This window comes from Seriola lalandi, unplaced genomic scaffold (genome assembly GCF_002814215.2).
Source record: "Seriola lalandi dorsalis isolate HSWRI2012SDOR001 ecotype SW California unplaced genomic scaffold, Sedor1 jcf7180002054536, whole genome shotgun sequence".
Classification (NCBI taxonomy): domain Eukaryota; kingdom Metazoa; phylum Chordata; class Actinopteri; order Carangiformes; family Carangidae; genus Seriola; species Seriola lalandi.
In genome coordinates, this window is record NW_019525089.1 from 4239 (window position 1) to 18799 (window position 14561).

Here is a 14561-nt window from a genome sequence, read left to right on the forward strand (position 1 = left end):
ATATGACATTTAATGCCATAATAAACTACCATTTTTTGGTGTCTTTATGCCTTGGTATAATATGACCGTTTTTGAAATTCTTTTGCCTTTATATACAATCAAGTTTTTTGACATTTTTAGCCTATCTATATGTGTACGTTTTATCCTACAATATATGATGAGTTTTTTAGGCATTTTTATGCCTTAGTATGCTGTGACATTTTTATGCCTTAATATAGAATGACGTTTTTTTACATTTTCATGCCTTAGTATAGAATGACGATTTTTCACCTTTTTATGCCTCACTATACTATGACATTTTTTAACATTTTCATGCCTATGATGTTTTATGCAAAAGTATAGTGTAATGTTTTTATTTTTAGCAATTTTATGCCTAACTACAGTATGACGTTTTTATGCCTTATTATACTATTACCCTTTGTGATGTTTTTTTGTTTTAGTATACTATGTTGTTTTTAGGCCTTACTATATTTCGCCTTTTCTTATAGGGAGGCACGTTAGTACAGTGGCTATAGTCGCCTCTCAGTGTGTAGCTTGCGGGTTCGAATACTCGTTTGGGACCTTTCTGTGTGGAATTTGCATGTTCTCCCTGTGCCTGCGTGGGTTCCTGGGTACTCATTCTTCCTTCCACAGTCTAAAGACATGCACATTAGGTTACTTGGTGACTCTAATGTCTTACAATACAATGACATTTTATGCCTTACTAACTGATGTTTTTTGACATTTGATGCCTTACTATGACTTTTTATTCCTTACTTGTAGTTTGAAAACCACTATTCAGAATTTGCTCTCGTTGAAAAGGGGGCAGCAGTCCTCAGGGAGGACAACTTTGAATTATTTAATTGATTAATGTGATCAAGCTCATATCAGAAACCGTGACTTCTTGATTCATTGGATCTCCAGTGTTTACTTTAAAAGAACACAACAGGACAACTGCTAAGTGTAAATAAATACATTTATTAACTACACAACAATCTACAGAGTAAATGCAAAATATAATAATCACCCAGATGAAAACAATTATGAAATGAACTTTGTGATGAGTTGGCAATGGTGGGAGCAGAATGAGAATGTTAAGAGACCAGAATGTTAAGACCAGCCTACTGGTCTAGTTGCACTGTAGACCAACTTGGTTAGGCAAAAATTCTTATTGGTGGTGAAGGAAGAGTGATGGATCCAATATGTCTTATGCTGAGGATGTTTATTGATGCTTGATCAAGGAGAAAGGAAGAATCATCAAGACAGGTTTCTGTGCATGATGTCACCTCAATTCTGAACCCCTGAGGATAGTCTTTATACACTTATAAAGATTACTATAGATAGCTTACACTCCATAATCTAAAAAGAAGAGGGAGAAGAGCGATGTGTGAATACAGTATTGGTTCATTAACCATAAACAAGGAAACATGATGACTATACACGCCCAGGTGCTGATTCTTAGAACACCCAGCCACTTACTGACCATCCAAGGTTGTTATGAGTCCTTGCACCAGTAGTATCAGCAGAAAACCACAGCTGCGTCTGGAGGAGGAGCCAGAGCTTCTCAAGGCCTGTAAGATTCAATGTAGTAGCTGTGGCACAGCGACCTAGTGCCACACACTGACCTTTAACCCTGAGTCAGTCATTCATTAGGTGGACAAGAGAAAATTCCCTCATAGCCCTTAGCTGGCAACCAGCTGGCTGAAATTGCTGTGGTAACTGACAAAGAGTAACCCAATCAGAGCCTACAGAAGCAGCCCAATCAATGTGAAAGTAATCCATTTTTTATAAATCGATGAGCTTTTATGATTTAATTATTTTAATATTAAAAGTCTTCACTCATATGAAGACATACAAGAAAATGGAAATATAATGTATCCAAGGATTCAGTGAGCTACAAATTGAGCCCCATTTTTAGCCTATATTTGTTCACATGTTAAGTACACCAAATTCACTAACTATTCATCTTGGCTATGTACCATTGGATGCCCTGATAACTATCAGAGTTACTTTGATACTGAAGAAAATTTTTAAAATGTTATGATTCTCATGCAAATTCTGCTGTTATAAGGAACATTTTTTCCTATGATTTATAGATGTTTATTTGTCCAAACAGTCTAAGGCACACTTAATATATAAATGCCTGTATTATGTCACAGATTTTTCAGGCAAGTTACAACAATTGGGTGCAGAGCGTTTTAAAGTAGCCCTCTTTAATTACTTCCATGAGCTGTGCTGTCACTGCTGCTGCAGCTGCTGATTGTGTTGAAAAATTGTCCAAACAATAATAACCAACTTCTTTTTGTTTTTAGAGCAGCTGTATGGACCTGTCCCTTTCACCTCATTCAGTATCTCTACCTTTGCTTCTCCCCTACAGTTTGTACCTTTGTGTGGGGTATAGCTGAACATTTTGTAGGTGTTAACCACAGAACAAAAAGTAGTCAACATTACAACAACCTGCCCAAACCCATTTTTTTACCTGCCCAGTTCAAGAAAAAGTAGCCCAACTGAGCGAAAAATTGAAAAGTCTGGCAGGACTGGTTACATTAGCTCATGCTTTCAAATGACATGCAAATCTGCACTAACCAACTGTCACCAGTCAAGTTGCATTGTGGGTAATGTGGACAAATATGTGGAATAAAATAGTCTATATCTGGATCTGCTGCATGAACTTTGACAATGTTATTGGAGTGCAATGTTAAATCGGTGGAGTACTCTTACTGTAATGCATGGTGGTACTGATATTCTAATCTAACTCTCAGTATTTCCCAAAGTGTTGACCTATAGGCTGAAACAGCCATTTTTAAATTTATACACAAATCTGTTGTTGCATCATTGTCATTAAAAGATAATACACTTGACTGATTAAAAGCATTTAAGGACACTGTAAATATCTCATAGATTTTTCCTACTGTAAGAGGCAAAAAGTGCTGTACCTGAACACATGGATGTCATTAGTTTACGCTTTCCACCAATCAAAGTTGTTTGTTTACACTGGCATAATACTGACAGTAAAACTGAAGTCACATTATATAGTATGTAAAAGTGACACAGTGCGTAGTACTCAATTGCCTAACTATACACTATAATACTAAAGACATTTCCCATATTGTTTTGTAGATTTTGATCCAGATGAAGAAATTCGAATGGTGCTGATTGGAAAAACAGGAAATGGGAAGAGTGCATCAGGAAACACCATCCTAAATAAAAAAGCTTTTAGATCAGTCATGTCACCATGCTCTGTGACATCAGACTGTGAAAAGGTCAGGGGAGTGGTGGATGGATGCAGGGTTACGGTGATTGACACACTGGGACTTTATGACATGAAGTTCAGAGAAGACGATTTGTTAAGAAAGCTGAAAGAATGTATCTGTCTCTCTGCTCCTGGACCCCACGTGTTCCTGATTGTTATCAAGTTGGACAGATTCACAGAGGAAGAACAGAAAACCTGCTGCAGATTACTCCATGGTTCTCTTCACTCATGGTAGAGAATTTAAATTCTTTTTCTTCGTAGTCAACCACTTTGTGGTTTGATTATGAAATGTAATGGGTGGTACCATATCTTCAGTAACACATTTTCCAATAACCATCAGGCACCTGAGCTGCTTGCAAAGATAAGACATATGATCTCCCATAATGGAGGAACATTTTACACAAATGAAATGTTCCAAGAGGCTGAGAGATTGATCCAAAAAGAAGCAGAGAAGATTATGAGGGCCAATGCTGAGCAAAAACACAGAGAAGAGAAAAAAACTGAGGGCCATGTTTGAAGGACAACTGCTTTGGAAAAACCTGAAGTCGCTTAAGAATGAATATAGAAGTAAATCCAGAGAAAAGGCAAAGAAGAAATAGAAATTTATTGAAACTGGTTTGATCCTAACGACCGCTGAAGTGGGTCTTACAATCGGGGCTGCTGCAAGTGCTGGTGGAGGTCCACTTTGCATCGCTGTTGGAGCAGTAGTAGGTGTAATTGCAGGAGCTGTAGTGGGAGTCATAGCACCAGCAATGGCAAAAGCTCTGAAAAGTAAATGCTCTATGCAATAAAACATATGCATTGCACTGACATGATCAGCCTGCTAAAGAGTAGAAAAGAACTGGCCAGAGAATTCACACATCTACTTGTATTGTATTTTTTTTTTCTACAAAAACTTGTCACACATATCGTTATGAATTGATCAAATTGAATGTATGATGTACAATGTACTATGATTGTCCTGTCATAGTCATAATACTTTCAATACTAGGTGCCACTGTATACTTACAATGACAGACATTGTGATGTTTGTCAAAGCAGCTGTTGCCAACATATCGTGTCTATTTTTAAAAGATTTTTACATTTCACAACACACAGGAAGAAAAAGGAAAAAAGTGCACAGTGGAACCAGAGAAAGAGCAGCTTTTGAAAGTGAGTCATCCGTTTGTATGTGTGTCTAAAAGTGTCTTTTATGCCTATGATGACATCGAAGTTGGGTTTTTTTTCTATGCCAAAGAGCTGTTGTAGACAGATGGGAAGTGGATGTGTTGTAAAGAATTATATACAATAAGAGGAGACACAGAAACACTGCAGGCAGATTCATCTCAGACAGACAGTACTCCTGAATAATACTCATATAAAGCACCTTAATTTATAAACTGCGATGGGGTAATGGTTCAATAAATATATGTGGAAAAATTGTCAATTTCTTGTCTCTGTCAGTCTCCATTGCTTCTCTTTTTTTCTTTTGTTTAAAATGCATTAATGCCATGGTCTCTGCTGACAGCTGGAGCCCCCCTCAGGTAAAATGACCATCTCTTTTTAAATGGACTGTACTGTGCATAAAAAGAGCCACACATTGTTTTAAAGCAGCCCAGCCAAACGTGTGCATGTGCACATACACATATATACATATATACATATATACATGGAGGACACTTAAATGTAGTCATTCTCTTGCTCTTACTTTTAAAACACACACACAAAAGCCAGAACAGAGACTATGTGTAAGTGATTTTCTCATATGGTAGTAATTGATCCAAAGGCCATAGAGTACAATAGAGGTCTACAGTTAACAGCTTGGTGTGCTGTGACACTGGCAACACATGAGTGGCTTGGGGTGAATCTGTCAGTGGAGGTTAAATTCAGCAACACACAGAGAAGCTCAAACAAGCAAAAACGGCTTGTGCATGTGTGCCTGACAGTTTCTGAGCAACACCGCATTTTGTGTGCATCATAATGTGAAGTATCTGTGTAACATTTTTTTTTTAATCTTCTGATGCCATTTGTATCAACATGAAAATGCACTTATTCGAAAATATTTATGTACCACACTCAGGATTCCAGACAGTACAGTCTGGTTTTGTACATTTTCAGACGAAATGTGCCTGAGTGGAAAAGCTGGAGATCTGAAAAGAAGTCAAAATATCACAAAAATATTTTCACGCTTGGCTGAGGTGGAAAGGTTAGTGTACTGATAAAAACAAAATGCAACAACATGCAAAGGAAACAGATGAAATGTGACTTAAACATCCACTAAAGCTTGAGCTCCATGGAAAAGAAAAAAATAGTGCAGGACAAAACATGAGATCTGTGTGAAGCGATGAGGAGACTGCAACCTTCCTCACATAAGTACATGAAATAAACATAAATGCCATATTTCCTCTGAAGTTTCTGCATTGTTATCATTCATTTGAGGCTTAACCGGTGCTCTTTTTCTTGCATAAGGTTGTTGCCTCTGCTTCCTCCAAAATGCTCTAATGGCACCCATTGTATTGGTTTTCTGGAAATTTCTTTAAAATTTGCACTAAATTTGGGTGTTTTTGTTCAATGCAAAAAAAACAAAGGAACAGTAGCTGTGACTTACTTCACATTATAGTTTACACATATATTATGAGGTGCCCCTCACCCATCACATACAAATACACACAGAGCCAGATGGATAATGTAGGTTAAGTGGCTCCCTGACAAGATGTTTGCCGCTATTCCGCTACAGTATGGAAATACATTGTGGTGAAATGCGATTCTTTTGTTGCCCATTTGTATTGGGCTGATGGCTGATAAGCTGCAACTAATAGCTTCATTTATGACTAATCAGCCCTTTACTATAAGCTATTAATGTGAGCAATTTTGCAATCAATGGAATAACACGCAAAAAGATGATTTTTATGTAAATTTTCAAATGGAGATGAATATTTCAAGGCTCTACCTCTGGGATGATGAATTTCAACCAAAAGGTAGTGGTAGCAGGAAGATGTACAGGGAATCAGTGTCAAAAGAGTTTATGTGCTTAAGCCACACCAGCATCAATAATTCTGCATGGTTTGCCTGGCATGCTTCAAGTGCAAATTTACCCCTGCCCCCCAACATAAACATCCATACAGAGAGAAGAAGAGAGGAAGAGAGAGAGAGAGAGAGAGGGAGAGAGAGAGAGAGAGAGAGAGAGAGAGAGAGAGAGAGAGAGAGATGCTGAGTGAATAAACTCTTCTATGAAGCATGAAAAGCGTTCATTGTGTCATTATGTAGCACATCTACAACTGCACTCATCCGGCGAAGCACAGCTATTAATTTTTTGGAGAAGCCTCCACGTACTCCTCATTTAATTCTCCTTTGCACTGCTGTACAGCACGTTCTTTTCCCAACAAAGTGTGATTTCTTTACACACAGCCTGGCAACCATCGATCCAGGGATAATGGAGTTATCACTGATGGCAGCACAGGTAAGGAAGCGGAAACACGTTTGTCTGTTAAGGTCTTACTTTTAGGACTTTTAGCCAATGAACTCCTACAGTTCTTCTACTAAGGAGGAGTAATGTAGTGGGTTACACTGCTGATTACAGTTTTTGGAGGGTAGTGAGTGTCACATTATTTGTTTACTGTAAGTATACCAACCAACTAAGCTCAGCATTGGAAAGTAAAGAATAGAATATATTGCTGAGCTCTTTCATGTTGTGAGCTTTCATTTTTTTGTCTTTTTACTGCTTGGTGTGGTTTTATTTACTGTATGGGTTTTTAAAAACATTTATGACCATATCAGTGTCAGATGTTTTTTTTTCCATTAAGATAATATAAACAACCTACAGCGTCATCTCACAGTTATCAGGAAATCCCTCAGGTCCAGTCAGATAAAATATTATGTAATTGATGAAGTTCTGACAAGAGCACACACAGTGCGGATGCTAAAGAGTCTATTTTTATCAGCTGGAGAATGCAAAGAAAATTACTTGGGAATGAAACATAGTGTAGCTGCACGCATTGAGTCACTGGAGCATAAGAAAAGTTTTTGTACAATTGTAAAGTACACGTTTGCATGTTATATATACAGTTTTAGAGATGACTCAGAGGCAGACAACAAAGTGGCCTCTCCAAAAGATCACACGCATGCGAAGGGACTTCTTACCCGAGTAGAGTGAAGCACCCAAGACCCAGAAAAACATGTTCTGCATTCAGGTTGAGTGCAGTTGAGAGATGCTGAATGTTGCTTCCTACCCTCACTCCTTTATTTCACACAGCACATTCTGTTGCTATATACAGTATTGTCTTAATTATTTGGCTGCCAGTGTCAAAATAGTTTGTAGTTTAGTTATTGCATTCAGCTGCATTAAACATTTTTCAGTTTTTGGGGTTTTTTTTTGCGTGTGAGAGAAGGACTTGGCTCTTTTGCACCACTGAGATCCAAAGTCAAAGCGTTTATTAAATTCTTCATACAAATTTGGGAAATTCATCCCCAGGAAATAGTTCTAGTTCTCTATCTGCAAAGAATCAGAATAAAGTGACTGTTCTATGTTTTGAAACTCTGTGTCTCACTGGTGTGTTTGATTCCTCCTGTCACAGTCACTACAGCAGTTTCATCTATTCTGTTGCTCTGCATCATAGCATGTATTCTCGTCCCATTTCCTGCCTGTTTTTTTTTTTCTCTCTCTCTATCTCCTCTGACCCATGATGTTGAGCTTTAAGGATCCTGAGGGCATAGCTTTATGTTACAATGTTATGGTCCTTTTGTGACCTTCAGGGATATGTAGCCTATGGATATGTTTTGAAAGTAATTGCTGCACTAAAGCTTTTAAGTGCAAGCACAGTGGAAGTCCCACTCTCCCTGCATGTGCTCTTTGCAGCACTGAACCGCTGTTACTTTATTGCTCTATTTGCAAGAGGGAGCATTAAGATGTTTTTTCTCTTTTCTCGTCAGAGAACATAATATTTAATGTGTAAAATGTTGAACGTTGAATGTTATATTTGCTTATGGAAAGAGCACAAACAGAGTAAATTCATTTATGAGTGAAGGTGAATGTGTCATATTATTTTTGATAACCCAATTATCTGGAAAATTGCCATTGAAATAATTTGGGTTGCATAAGGTTTCAAGTTGGTCTGGTGCCAAACACTAGATGGCGATATTGAAGCTTATCGATTTTCTTCATTTAAATTCCCCTTTAAGATTGGACAGAATAAAAACATGATTGTGTGATGGTATTGCAGCGTAACAAAGGAGCTGGTCTGAATGCTCCTGATGACATCTGCCACCACAGTGAAGATTTATCACATCCAAAACCCCTGCTGCCACTCAGCTTGCCAGTGAACTGCCTGCTAAAGTGTGAAGCTGTACCACCTTCTGGTATCGTAAAGGGAAAATAAATAATTTTTTCTCGTTGCCATTTTTTGTCCAACTGCTTGAGCTTTCTTATATCAAACATTTCATGACACTAAGGTGCATCAGACACATGCAGCAGTCCTGTTGTGCAGATTAGGTACCTTATTCCTGCAGTGTACCCTGTCCAGCTGTGCAAATTTGATGGAAAACCTCCTATGATATCCATCTGTTCAATGGCACTCAGTCAGCTAATGCTCTGTGTAAAGACACACTCTTAGAATTTCAATTCAAGAAGTGTGGGGAAAAAAAATCATACCTCTGTCTAAATATTTCTGTACAAAAAGCAGATTCAGGGCCTCACTTTCTGGTTTCTGGATAGAGCGGTGTTCCCCTTTAAGTCCCTGAATGTTGTTACTGAGCCTGTCTGCTCCAGACGTGAACCCTGTCTGGCTGAAGGAGTTTGATGGAAAGCCTCATCTGATAGCCATCTGTTCTCAGATAGTTAATCAGGTGTGCTCAATATGTGGTCCTTAATCACCCCACGATAACTGTCTCTGAACACTCTGCAGTCAACACCTTAACGCTCTTGCTTCCCGAAACCATGCATCTCAAAAAGTTTGCCTCCTAGATATAAAAGAAGAAGAAGAAAAAAACTATGTTGCAGTTTATGCACTTGAAAGGGCTCAACTTAATGAAATGATCAAAATATGAATATATTCAGATATAATTTCTATAGATATATGAATTTATCACTTGGCTTCCAATAGCACAGACATTCAAGTTTCAGAGCAAGTGATCACATCATAAAGACTATTCCCAAGGTGAGTTGCAGTCTGACAGTTGACTCACTTACATAACAAAAGGGCAATTGTGTCCATCCACATGCTTGTCTGATGTGTGTGTGTATCTAATCTGTCATGCCATCCATCCTGAATGAATAAAGCATTACAGAGCTTATATTATGCGTGCCATGAGTGACTCAGTATGCTTAATGTGTTTTGTAGAGACATAACCTCTGGTTACCATCATAATAAAGTTATCTCAGCTCTCTATGCTGAAATAATAAAGGAACAAACACTGTAAAGATGCTTTTACATTTCAACTTAAATATAGACAATAGATCTTCCACCTTGAATGACTCCAGCATTAGTCCTGGTAGATTACACTGAAAGATCATGTCAATACCCACATGGACATCTGCAGAAGAAGATGAGAAAATTAGCTGTAGGGAAACACGTGACATACAGAGATATCTTTCTTCCACATCAACGCCTCAAGAACTGATTAACCTAAAGTCCGCGTACTGAGGAAAAACACATAACCTGGCTATTCCATCTTTTTCTAGACTCCAGTTTTTCATGTGCCTGAACTTCAAACTTCCTGACTTTAGCATATGTCAGAATTTAGCATATGTCAGTACTGTGCAACCGAGGTGAAAGTAGAATGAATACAGAAAATAAAGTCTCCACTCAGTTAAATCGCAAGAACGGATGTTTTTCTTTGGTTGGTGGAAAGGCATATTCGAGCAGCATGGCCTGAGTGAATAGATGTTGTTTAGATGTTTAAGAAAAGAGGTGATGTGAAACTGATTCATAAAATCACAGCATTTACAAAAACATCAAAAGTAAATCCTAAAGAATTAACGATGGAATTTTGGTATAAAATGATATACCAGATTTCTATCCAATCATAAAAGAAAATAGTGATGGTCGATCAAATTTGCTGTCTATGTCAAACAGATGCCCCGCCTCCTCCTGAAGAAGCTGATAAACTCTGTAACAGATGGTAATCTAACCTAACTCTCCATCACACACATTTTGATGGACAGGACTTAATTAAGACCAATCTAACATTCAACATTGAAAAAAGGGGAGGCTTGGGATAGAAAGAGAGAGAATCCAGTTATCAACACAAGGTCAGCCACAGACACTTTGTCAGTGAGAGAAAGTGCATCACAGGAACCAACATTTATATGATTTGACCAAGAAATGAAATACCACTCGATGTACGATGATTAACATGATGGACAGAAATATAAAATCTAATATGTATTCACCGTCTTTGCCAATGATTTAAAAGAAAGTAGCCTTTACATTAATGGCATTGCATGCTTATAAGGTTCAGGTCTGAGAAGGATTTCATCAACCAGTTTGTTCAGGTACAAACTAGAAAACCTTGCACTTTAGTTTGTGCAGCATTAATGAAAGGTCAAATATGAGGATCTGAGTGTTAAATGGTGGAATGGTAGTCCTGGTAAACACGGCTCTTGTCATGAGCCTGACTATCTTCTAACCTCATTACATATAAGTCTATTTTGTGAGTAACTGTGAATTTCCATTCTCCATTTACTAACGTTGCTTAAGCTTTAAATTTGAAAAGCAGCAAACAGTTCATTCATTCGCTGGGATAGCATGACCGTACAGTTTTATCTTTATTACAATGTGAGATTTTTTGGTTTACTAGAGGATTAGGATAATCTCTCTCACACAGTATGTATCACTTATATTGTATTACATGACAATGTGGCTTTACATAATCCCCCAGAAACATCCCTGATAAACCAGTCTATGCTCCTGAAACATTATGTAATACAGCATGTGAAGAAAAGGAAATATTTTCAGTCACTTATAGTGCAACATAAAACTATGTGCACATGTGCTGGTGCTATCCTGTGCCTATGTGAACCTTATTTTACTTGTGATTGCTGTTTATTTAGTTTAGAAACCCAGTTTTCACGTGCTTTAAAGTTGTAATCCTTAAGATTTCAGTACTGGTTGATGTGACAACACTTGTGGTTACTGGTGGTAACGGCAAGTGGAGTTTAATACCACAGTGAAAACTCCTTGCAACTTAAGTATTTGTTTACAGTGCAGACAGTCAAACTTATGTTGTTTTGATAAAGAAGTCAGTCAATGAAAAGTGCAACTTTGAGTTATTTCATGTTTCCAAATGCACAAGTAAGTTTCCACACAACAGCAGCGCTGTAAAAAATGAAATGACAAATGAACATGTCTTGTTTAAGCCACCCAGTGTTTCACCAACTAAAAGGATTTAATGTGAAGCAGCTGCAGAAGGAAATGCTCCATCTGTATTAGCATTAACGTAACACAAATCTGAGCTACTATATGGAGAGGTACAGAATGTCACAACATTGAATGATCATGAATAGTATGGAAAACATTAAGTTCAGTGTACATGTAAATTCCATTATGTAATCTTAAATTTTGAATTTTAATGATTGTAACTTTAAAGCTGAAGGTACTCACACTTCTTAAAATAAACATAAAACAAACTCTCATGGGCTGTGAATTAAAAGTGCTCAGAGCTGGGAGGGAGATGTATTCTCCAAGCTGCCATACAGAAACCTACACATGCCTGCACTTTGCTCTATGGAATATCCCAGGATATCACTATGCATTTACAAGTGACATGAGTCATTGTTCTCTGATTTATAAAGGGGCACTTCCCTCAGTGGGTGATGAGAAGAGACTAGGTTTCATAAAATCAACCTAGGAGACTTCACCTATCATTGCGTGAAACAGTAATGGGGCTGGTGTGGCTGTTGAACAGAGCACAGAGTTAATTAAATGGAGCATGAACGTGAAAAGTACAGTATGGTGAGAATGATCGAGAGCCGTGTTTGAAACGCATTGTGTCTGTGTGCAGTGTCTGCACGCATATCTTGCACGCTTGTGTGTGTGTGTGTGTGTGTGTGTGTGTGTGTGTCTTGTGTTCTTGCTTATTCACTAACTTTTGATTTTTCATAATATATTAATATGTTGCTTACAGACAAAATTAGTGAACAAAAGGCACTGAAAACTGTTCCACAAGAGTCAGCATCACATATTGTATACTGCTTTGCTTTAATGGCTTGCTCAGTAAAAACTTTTTAAGATTATTTGTTTGGCATTAACAGATAGCAGAGAAAGGCAGGAAACACGTGATGAGAGGGGGCCATGACATGCAACACATGTCCCGAGGCCTTTATGCTTCTGCTGTACAATCAAATAATTCTCCTTCAAATCTAAAGTTGATTACATCAGAATATTCCCTTTGGCTTCGTAAAGATGGATTCTCAGTAATTTGTGGTCTGATTTTTGTATTATCATTATGATATTTTGAATGTAAAAATATTTCACTGGAATTATGTTATTTGACGTGTTTGTTGTGTGTTTGTGAGAACCTTATTTCTTCCTTAATTTTTTTCGGGCATTGTTGTCTTCATTCGATAATTGGGAACACAGGCAGACAGGACACATGGGAGGAAGGCATGGGGGACTACATACAACAAAGGATACGTGCCCCTATAAGCCCACCAGGACATAGAGGCGCCAGTGTTATGAAAACTTAGTTTTGATCATCAAGTAAATTTATTCATTGATACTTTAGGGTGACCAACATATCGGGTTGTGGTTGTGCCATTATGTGTGTTTTTACTGTAACTTGGCATGTACACACACAGGGGCATGTGTGTGAGTGTGTTTGCAACATAAGAGTATTATGAAATCTGTATAAGGTCATGGAATGATGTCAGTGAATGCTTTTCTTTGCTCGTCTGTCAGGCTCTGAAGCCCCCAGAGAAACTAAGCAAAGACTCAATCAGCCATGAGAGCAAGCCTCCCCCTCTCTCTCTGTCTGTCTCTCTCTCTCTGTGCATGTCTCTCATTCTCACTCTCTCCCCCACCATCTCTCGCTCACAATAACCTACAGACTGGACACCTTATGCCTTCGCTCTCTCATTCCCTCCTGTCTTTCCTCCTCTCTTTCTTTCTATCAGCAGTATTTTCTTTTCATCCCACGGCTCAGTAACTTAGAAATTATTTTCAGCTGCTTCTACTTTTTGATTTAGTTTGTTTGGTGTCCATTACTTCAGGGGCAAAGATCATCACCTCGCAGGAGTTGTTCAAAGTGAACTCGATCAAATTTGCTTTTATTCAAGACCCACTGCCAGCAAGAGGCAGTAATATGCTGGTCATGTGTTTGAAAGACACAATTGAATGATTGAAATTAGCTTTAATAAAATACTTTGAATTCCTTCTTTTTATTGACAGTTTCTTTTCAAACTGAGTTTAATTTTGATGCAAATCTGAAAGAAGCCAGAGGCACTGACTGATCATTTTAATTCAATGATTTAAAGTGAAGTTATAATGTGAGACAATCTAGATAAAAAAAATAAATAAAAAAAATACATATAAAGACCCAGCTCACAAACCAGTGCGCTATGTCCTCAGCACTGTTTTTTTTTTTTTTTCAATTTATCAAACGTAGAAAACTGATGATGATACTCAACTCACTTTGGCTCATTTTGAGTGGTAATTACATTTTTCTGTCACATTGGCAGTTTTTAAAAGGAGCACATCATGTTTTGTCCAGAGCTTGGGGCTGTTGCAGGAGCAGCATTAGTGACCTCGCTTCAGGACACGATCTGTCTAACAAGATCTTTTTATGGCCTTCAATGAGGCTTTACACTGGTTTGTAGCCACGGTAGCGTTGTGGTTCTATAGATGGAAATGTCAGCCAGTCAGTCCACCACTTCAGCAGCTATTGGATGGATTGTTGTGAAATGTTGATCAGATATTCATGGTCCTCAGCAGGAGGGAAGGCCAAGCTCAAAATGTTATGACATTCATTTCCCCCTTTAACTCCTCCAACAAAATTTCAATTAGTTGAGTACTTTAGTTTACAAAATACCTACAAAACTAATGACATTTTCCTCAGCCTCAAGTGTACTCAACTGTAGGCTAATTATAGTGCCAATTAGCAAATATTAGTATGCTAACATGCTATTAGCAAATGTTGGTATGCTAACATGCTATAAAACAGTTCAATAAATCTGATGTTTATTACATGACATGACAGTGTTTGGGCACATGCAGACCAGATCCAACACACACACACACACACACACACACACACACACACACACACACACACACACACACACACACACACCTACTGTGGAAATCGTTTGACCAAATCCCTTTTTTCATAAGCAGGAGCAAAAAATTATGTAAAAAGA

General features: G+C 37.9%; 1 pseudogene; it reads left to right on the top strand.

The window, feature by feature from the left end:
- The first annotated feature begins 1476 nt into the window (after positions 1-1476).
- Positions 1477-3831, top strand: LOC111661113 (GTPase IMAP family member 4-like; annotated as a pseudogene).
- The last annotated feature ends 10730 nt before the right edge of the window (positions 3832-14561 follow it).